Below are 8,735 nucleotides of genomic sequence, written 5' to 3'. Positions count from 1 at the left end.
CTCTAAAGTTTTTTTATTCCCTTTAAGCCTAGCAAAAAACTTCTCAAAGGAATGGGTCTCTACAAGTCATTACTCTTACAAGAGCACCTGCTCTTACTTAGTGTTTGTCGGAAATGTGTGCACAGGCCTTGACAGCCTCCCAAGAGACAGCCACCGCAGCAGTGGTTTAACTTGGAAGCACCTGCTATAGAAACCCAATGTTCTCTCTGTCAGGCTGCCGGGCTGCCATCGTTTAAGGAAGTTAAACGATCTGATTCGGGGGAGAGGGAAATTATTCCTCAGCAGCAGCAACAAAAAAGGAGCAATGGAGTTAAATTGTCTGTTCAAAATGCGTTTTAGAGACAGCAGAGTACTGAGGACTCCATCATTGTCTGTATTTTCTGTTTTAAAAGTGTGGTAGCTAGGCACACATTAGATATGTCTGAAATTGAAATACATTGCACATAATATTCCTCCTACATCTGGTTATGTGGTTTCTCACTGATCACTGAGCTCAGTCTTCCTGATTGTTTCAAAGCTCGTTAAACATGTTAATTTACATGAGCTTTCTCAGCCATATACGAATGAAGTTACTAATACGCACTTGATGGTACGATGAGTGCACACCACAGAACAAAGAGTGCTTTTTGTTAGAGAAAATAAACCCACTTCAAAATCAAACATTCACAAGCACAGTATTAAAATAAAAGCTGTAACAGGTATGTATGATTCACTGAGTCCTTTCTTCCCTTCCAAAATAAAATTTTGAATTTGAAATTAAAGATAAATTCAGAACTGATAATAAAAATCGCACTCACATAAAAAGAAAAATACATAAGGGATAAAATCTGGAGACATTAAAAGACAAAGCTAGTCTTTGATACATTTTTCCCAATTCTTGAAGAATTTAATATTTTTACCCAATTGTCATAATCAATTTTTCATTTTTTTAAAAGACACCAGGACAGAAGGGAAGCTGTGCAGGTAAAGTTTTTACTCCTGAGTTGCATCTGAGCAGCACCAAATGTACAGATATATAAACGTGGGCATTTCTAGGTGGCATGAACAGTCCAGCCATGCAGCACACACAACATAGAGGAGGAGCTATGGAGTTTTGAAACTCCAGCTCACTGTACTGTGGGAATAATCCAGTGGCTGAGAAGCCAAATGCCAAGAGCACTTCAGCACTTGGGACAGGATTATCTCATGTGACTTTAGTTGCCTAATTATCAGGCATCAAGTTTAATTGGGTTCCTGCAATCTTAGCCACCTCCAAAGAAGGTTTCATCCCACTCACTTTGAACACATTTTAGCTTGGAACGAGCAACTCCTCTGAAGGTGTTTTTGCAATGGTGTCCAGCAAAGGTGTCCAGTGACAGCAGAGGTACCGAACTGGTGGTTAGATACCAGTCGCCACACACCTCACTGCTAACCACTAAAGCAAAGGTAGACACATCCCACTGCTGCAATGCAGTTTAACGTGAGCAACAGGTCAAAGCTATGAGGGAAACCAGTACTATTTCTGCACAAATACGTGTTCATGCAGGACGACACACACCTCAGCTGTTTTACCCTTTGGAAAGAGAATCAACTGACAGATTTACTAGAGGAACCCCAGCCTACATTTTTTAATCTTCTGGTAAAGATAAACTCATCATGGGCTGACCAGATGGCTTAACAGACACTTGCTAGAGGCGGAAGAGCAATTTTTGGACCATGTTCTCTGTTCCCTGCCAGAACAGACCTCCCAAGCCTGGTAGGTATGTTGCTTTTCTGTGAGATTGTGACAGATCTGTGATGCTGTGGGCATGCTCCCGAAACATGACAGTCTTCCATCAGTAGAATGGAGGAGGAAAAAGAAAAAAATAAGACTGTAATTTCATCTTGAATTTATTCTTCAATTGACATCGATCTCATCTTCATGCTCCCTTTGCTCCTTTCTCACCATCAGCATTTCACACTCTTTTGCACCTGGTACCATCCACCTTAAGCACGCAGTATTTGTTAATTACCAATCCTGTCAGTCCCTCCCCAGTCTGGGGTCAGAGGCTCTGGGCTGAAGGCACAAAAGCAGTGTGGAGGATTTCCTAATTGAGCAAAAGCCAGGAGATATGAAACCATGTCATGAAATGCACCAACAACTTCTAGGCTTAGGTGGAGAGCTCTGAGAGCAGCCTGCAGACAAGACAAATGCACAAATAAAACCAGTCAGATGATCGTCCCTAAGCAAACACACCAAAGTCGCAAATTTTTTTGCCTCCTGGGTTGCAACTGCTCCCGAGACCTCCCTGGGAGGGCTCCCAGAGCAAGGTCAAGCACTGGATTTTGTTCAGGCTCAGGATATCGCTCCCAGCTGTCACCATCCCTTCTGGTGTCACAGCTTCTGGTTTAGAAACTGCTTCCCCAGTGTGCTGTACAACTGCTTTTTTGACTGGTTAGATCTATCCAAATAGATGGACACGGCCAGGCAGCCTTCCCCTCGCAGTCCTTCCCCTCCTGCGCTGCACCACCTCCAGCTCCCGCGCTGCCAGAGCCAGCCCAGGTACCTCCTCCCTCCTGTCCCCTCTCCTCCCTATTTCAGCAGAAGTAAGTCAGGGGACATAAAGGTCCCAGCCTGCTGCTTTGTGTACGCGGGGACGGGGACAATACGTGATAAACTGGTGCGACGGGGAATACTTTCACAAATAGGAAAGGGCAGCACAGCATGGCTGGGTCTTGGTTTAATTACTTTTGATCTTTAAACTAAAGGGTACTTCCTTTCCTTTTACTTTTGTTTCTGCCTCTAAACCAAGAGGAATGAAACTCTCTCCTTCCTGACAGGCGCTCTTCATCAACACCCTTCATCAGTGGCATGTGCTAGCTGCATCCAAATTAAAACTGCTGATGTTTATTTCCCCATCTCCAGTGACAAGCAAAATTGTAATGCATGTGAAAAGATGTGTGTGGCTTAGTGCCTAGCACAAAATCTCTTTTAGCATTAGCAAATACTGACCTTCTCTGGAAGCGTTTTGAACATGATCAGCACTTCGGTAGGGTGAGGGATGAACCACAAGTTAAGGAAGGTGCATCCATCTGGAGACAGCAAAGAGCACGGTTGAGGATGGAAAGATCTGAGTTACTGCAAGAAGGGAGAGGTGTTTAGCATTTTGAGGCTTCTTTCTGCCTGTCACTTCCCAGAAAGACTGTTTTTTAAAGTTTTATAAAACTGTTACTTGAACATAGGATTTGCCTCTAAGATTTGGAGCAAGTGTATTTCAGACATAACAGGATTTAGCTTTGATGTGTAGGATGCAAGGTAAAGGTCTGACCTCAAAAACCTGCTGAATTCAAGAGGATTTTGAAAGAAACTTTCTTAAAGCATCTGATTTATAAAGCAGGGACGTAGGCTGCTGTGCTGAGGGCATTTAGGGTCTCTTCCCCCAGAAACATGCTTTTGCTGGCTAGAACAGGAGACAGGCAGGGCAAAGCAGCAGACAGGCATTAAAAATCTGTATCATTATTTTAAAATACGATGTGCAATTACTAGTAGGCAGCCCACTTTTTTGCCAAAAGATATGGAAATACAACATTTATTACATGAATAATGTATTTTCCTGGTTTTATATACAATGTGCCATTTCTTGTCTTCACATACATGAAGATGAAGTACAATATGCAGCTCGTACATTCTGAAATAAGAGATATAAATTCAGCTTGGAGATTAAGTTCAGCTCTTTCTGAAGTAAGTTTTGCAGGGTTCTTAATCTTTTTTTTTCCTTTTGTCTGGAAAAAAAAAAGCAAGGCTGAATGAAAAAAACAGTCCTTTGGTTTGGGTGGGAGGGAGTAACGAAAGGTTAAATACTCTCTGTTGTAAGCACAGGAATTATATTTGGGCAGGGTTTGTTTAGCCAGCTGTGTCCTACTAACTTTTGCACAAGAATGATAAGCACAAATTGTACCTAAGGAAACCAGACAAGTGACGCTTTTCAGGGTGAGATTAGCATTCACACTCTCCATTTCCTCCGCTATACATCACAGCCCGTAAACGATACCAGCAGGGAGAGCGCAAACAGGGCGACCAGGGTTTCCTCCAGAGGGAGAAGCACGCATGCCGTCCAGACGTGCTTCGTCTTTGCAGACCTCGGTGGAGAAGGGCTGTGGGCAGCCTGTCACAGATGCTGTACGTCCCCAGCACAGGATGTTAAGGGTGGCTTCTCTGCAGCCGTGTTGCAAAGGGGTCCCACACCACATAACCCTGCTACCATGTGGCACCTCACTTCTTCAGAAAGAAAATAAGGATGGTCCACTGCATCCAGATAAGCCCAGGTGCTGCCTACCCCAGCAACACACGGACCATTCGCAGTGCCACCTCCCAAGAAACAGCTAAAACACAGTCTGATCCCAAATAAACCAGATTCTCTACACTATGTAAAAAAACCCTAAAAACCCCCAAAACATCCCAGAGATGCTATGTCATGCTCACAGAGTGACTAGTACTTTTAAAACACGTATGCCTAGGAGCTGTGACCGAGTTTCACATGCCAAATCTGGGAACAAAGAAAAAGGCTGGGGGAAGGGAAGAACAGGATGGCACTGCCGCAAGGAACCACAGCCCTACATTTTCCTCTTTCTTCCTGCTTCTAATATTTACTTTTAAGACAGTGATAGCTCAGGGAATCTTTTACTCCTTTATGTAAGACAACATTTCTGCTGCACCCAAGTGCTTCTGCCTTTTTCTAAGGGATACCCTCAGGTAACTCAGCGAGGGTGGATGCAGGGTACGTATCCACAGCCTTCCCTCCGTCCCGCCGCAGCTGGACTCTGTATAACAGAAAGACAGCAAAATCAGGAAGGACAGGGGGTTCACCTGACCAAACGCGGATGTTTACAATATGAGCACCTCCCCTGAGTCCCTGGAAAGAGAAAGAGGCACTTCCAGGCCACAACACATCTTATCCAAAAGTAGGAGTCTGAAACAAGTCATCCCTTTGACGCATCTATTGATTACCAGGGGACCCTAGGCAGATACAGGCGTCTAAAGTTAGGTGGGCTATTCTCAAACATTTCCCATTTATGTTAATGAATTTTGGGCTTATGGAAATACATGTATATATATTTGCAGAAAGCTTTTCATTATAACTATTCCCATTCTCATTTCTTCTGCTCCTCCCCCAGAGTCTCTTCTTTCCTTTCTTCCTTTCTTCTGTACTCCATGTTATTTTTTCTCTTTTTCCCCCCCTTCACTCCCCACCTATCTTTTTTCCTCCCTATATTTCCTCCGCTGTAACTAGCCACCTTCCCCCCATCCACCAGATACATGGTTCTTCCTCCCAGCTGCAGGTCCTTCTCAGGGGGAGGGCAGGAGGGATGGGGAAGGCAGGACCTGCTCACCCCCCAGGTGCCCGGCAGCCACAAATGCAGGCAAGGAGCTTAGTTCAGAAGATAAGAAAGCAATTGAATTAATGTCCTGCTGTAACCCACTAAATGCAGGCAAGATGGAAGCTAAATTTCTGCTTTCATCATAACTAATTGACAGTTGCTGTCTGCAAGGTGCTTCTTAGCTTCAGTTAACCAACAACAGAAAATGAAACATTAACTGGTAATAACTGATAAAGTGGGGACAAAAAAAGGGCAAAGGGGCTGAAAGGGCAGGAGCCATTTTTAATTAAAGCCCTTTCTCCAGCTCCCTTTCTGGCATGAACAGCAGTTTCCGTGCTGCCCTGCACAGGGGCAGGTCGACGCAGGAGCGAAGGGCGTGCTGCAGCGGTCCCCATGGTCGCTGCTCTCCAGACACCTTTGTGTCTGCCTCCCTCCGGTAGGAAAGGATTTGCTCTCGGCTTCCTTTTTATATCAAATGCAGAAAAGCAGCATGGTATAACAAGCAATATGAAAGTGACTGTGGCTGGGCCGCAAGCTGCTCAAGAGACACAAACTGCTCAAGAGACACAGGCAAGCATCGAAGCACAGGAGGAGAAAAGGCAACCTCAGAAAATTCAGGGCTATTTAAAAAAATAAAAGGGCATACATGTGTATATGTGCTTATTTTCTAGGATTTTTCATGGCTTCAGATGTTTCATTTTAAAGTGTAAAAGGACAATGTGTAACTGCTTATAAGTAGATATGCTTATATTAAGATTTTTGAAGACATGTAATAGTATAATCCTGTAAAATATTATAGGGTAGTGAACTATTTTCTTGCTGTTGAAAAGTTACAGGTCCAAGAGGCACAAACCAATATCTGATTAGGGTGCGTAATGCTAGGATTCGCTGATCTGTATGTTCAATATCCCAACAGAGGCAATGCTCTGCAAGACCTTCTTTGTCACAGTACGGATACTGCTGAAACGCACCATGGCTTTATTCTTTGCTCCAAGTCCCCGTGACACCAAGAGTAGCAGGTAGTGCATAGCGTGAACTGCAGAAGTGTAGGTTCTGCAGCTGGACTCAGCTCCTCTGTGCAAATAAATCATGTTTGACTTAGTCCTTGCTAATAAACTAGGATGACAACCAAAACAGTTGCAATGACAAGTAACTACTCTTGGTCCTAACTCCCAAAGGAGTTCAGGGCAGAAGATGGACACTGTGTGATCCACGAACCCCCAGACTGAAAGAACCTGGGGTGGGGGGTAGCTTGAGCTTGAAATGTAAGTCTACTAAAATATTTTGTTCTAGGATTACTATTATCTCTTCTGTTACTGCGTCCAGAGAAGGCTCCTTCTAAAGCTAAGAGTGAATATGTTATGAATGGCCCATGTACAACTTTCTATGATAATATGCAAAATACTATAGAGCTTAAAAGCTTCTCAGGGCATCTGAGATGGCAGTACAAAAATACAGTGCCTTAGAAAACAGACAATAAAAGTAGGCAGATAAAGGAAGAAAAACAGCCCATACTGTGAGCCTGTGGTGGCCTTACTCCCCAGCAGCTGCTAGCCAGATAAGAGCTAGCCCAAGACTGGTGTAGCTCCACAAGCCTGCAGCCGCCATGCAGTTAAACAACAGGGAAGGGGTGACGGTCGCCTTCTCAAGTATCCTGTTGAACCACGTTTTATGATTTCTTGGGCTTGTAACCACACTCCTGACCTTTGTTATCAGAACTAAAGCTTTTGCCTGAACCTTAACGAGTGGGGTTTTTTGTGTTTGCTGCTGAGCCTCTGTATTGCTGAGGACGAAGGTGATCAAGAGCAAAACCAGTGTGCTGGGTGACTACTTTCACGTCTAAAACCATCTGCCTGCTGGTGCTAACATGGGGAGCCTAGAGACTTACAGAAAGTCAGCAGAAGGGTTCTCCTAGCTGGCCACAAGTTTTGAGGAAGGAGATCCTTGTGACATGGCCAAAAAAATGTCCCTTCTGAAAGGAGCAGATGATACAGGGTCATCCCCTAGTCTGTCGTGTGCTCTTCCTCTCCTTTCCTAACTTCCGCAAGTCACATGCCTGCAACTTATTAACAGGTTTTATTTAAATCTTAAATAAATAAAATTTAAAGGGCAAGACAACCCTCACTACCTCGGCTTAGTCGTTAAAGCAGAAGATTTACATCCTGCAAATGAGATTATCCATTTCTTTCCCCCTTACATGCAGCGTTGGGATTAGAAGCAAGCACGTTTCTAAAGTTTTCCCTCTTCGTATGCCAGCTTTTGCAGGCGACTCTGACTGTGCACCTCCTCCATCCATCAAAATTGCCTGAAGACTGGCAGAACACACTGCTCGGGGCCCTTTCAGACTTATCATTCCCCTTACAAACATGTATTCACCTTTACTTAGTAATACACACTGACTGAGGACTCCGGCCCCCAGCAACACACTTGCAGACATGATACAAACCTGGGATCAGCTGCAAGGTTTTTGTTTAAGTCTTGCTCCTCTTTTTTTCCTTGACGTAGTCCAATTGTGAAGTACTTGTCTCTGATGACAGGGAAATCATCTAAGAGGCTTCTTAGGCTATTGCAGTACCCCCAATGAGCTGACCTCTCAGGGCATGCTGGAACACATGCTGATTCAGCCTAAAAAAGTATAATTAAAATATGTAGTGTTGTGCAGGGTGTCATCTGTCCAGATAAGCTCTACTTTTTTTGAGCTTAATCTCTTTCTGTATGGACATCTTTGGCATCTTCTACAGCAAAATTTACAAGCTACGATTCTTCTGTACTGTGACAACCAGTGGGATAAAAATTGCAAAAGTCGCATTTAAGAACCAAGGTACATTTTAGATTTAATGCTTTTCATCACACAGATGTCTTTACAATGCCTTAGAAATCTCTGCAAGTCAGTACAGCAACCGCTTTGTGGTAGCTGTTGATACTTACTTACAATAAGGAAGCAGAAGCAGGAAGGAGCTAAGTGAGATGACGACTTAATTGCAGAACTAGCAATTAGACAGTGTGACCCCGAGTCAGATTTCATCGTCACTGAGCTGCGCTGAAACTCTACTCCAGCCCCTGGCTGCAAGCTGCCTCCAGACTCCTCGGTCTGGCCTTACCTACACACTCGATAAGCTGTACCTGGCTTAAAGGTAGTCTGCATCTGCAGCACGACACAAATCTACATCATTTGCAAAACACGGCTTATTGAAACAGCTGCCCTGCTCGCAGCTTGCTCCTTGCCAGGCTCTTTCCCAAGGCTGCTTGGATGCATCTCTGCATACCTGGGCATGCGAGGAGAAGACAGACCTGGATGCTGGCCACATGCCAGGTTCTCGCCCAGGCTTTTGACAGAGTGGATCTGGAACATCCAGCTCTTGGGTGGCTTCGTAACAGGTTATGTACTCCAGTAGGAA

This window comes from Ciconia boyciana, chromosome 3, assembly GCF_034638445.1.
Source record: "Ciconia boyciana chromosome 3, ASM3463844v1, whole genome shotgun sequence".
Classification (NCBI taxonomy): domain Eukaryota; kingdom Metazoa; phylum Chordata; class Aves; order Ciconiiformes; family Ciconiidae; genus Ciconia; species Ciconia boyciana.
Note: the sequence above shows the minus strand (reverse complement) of the source record.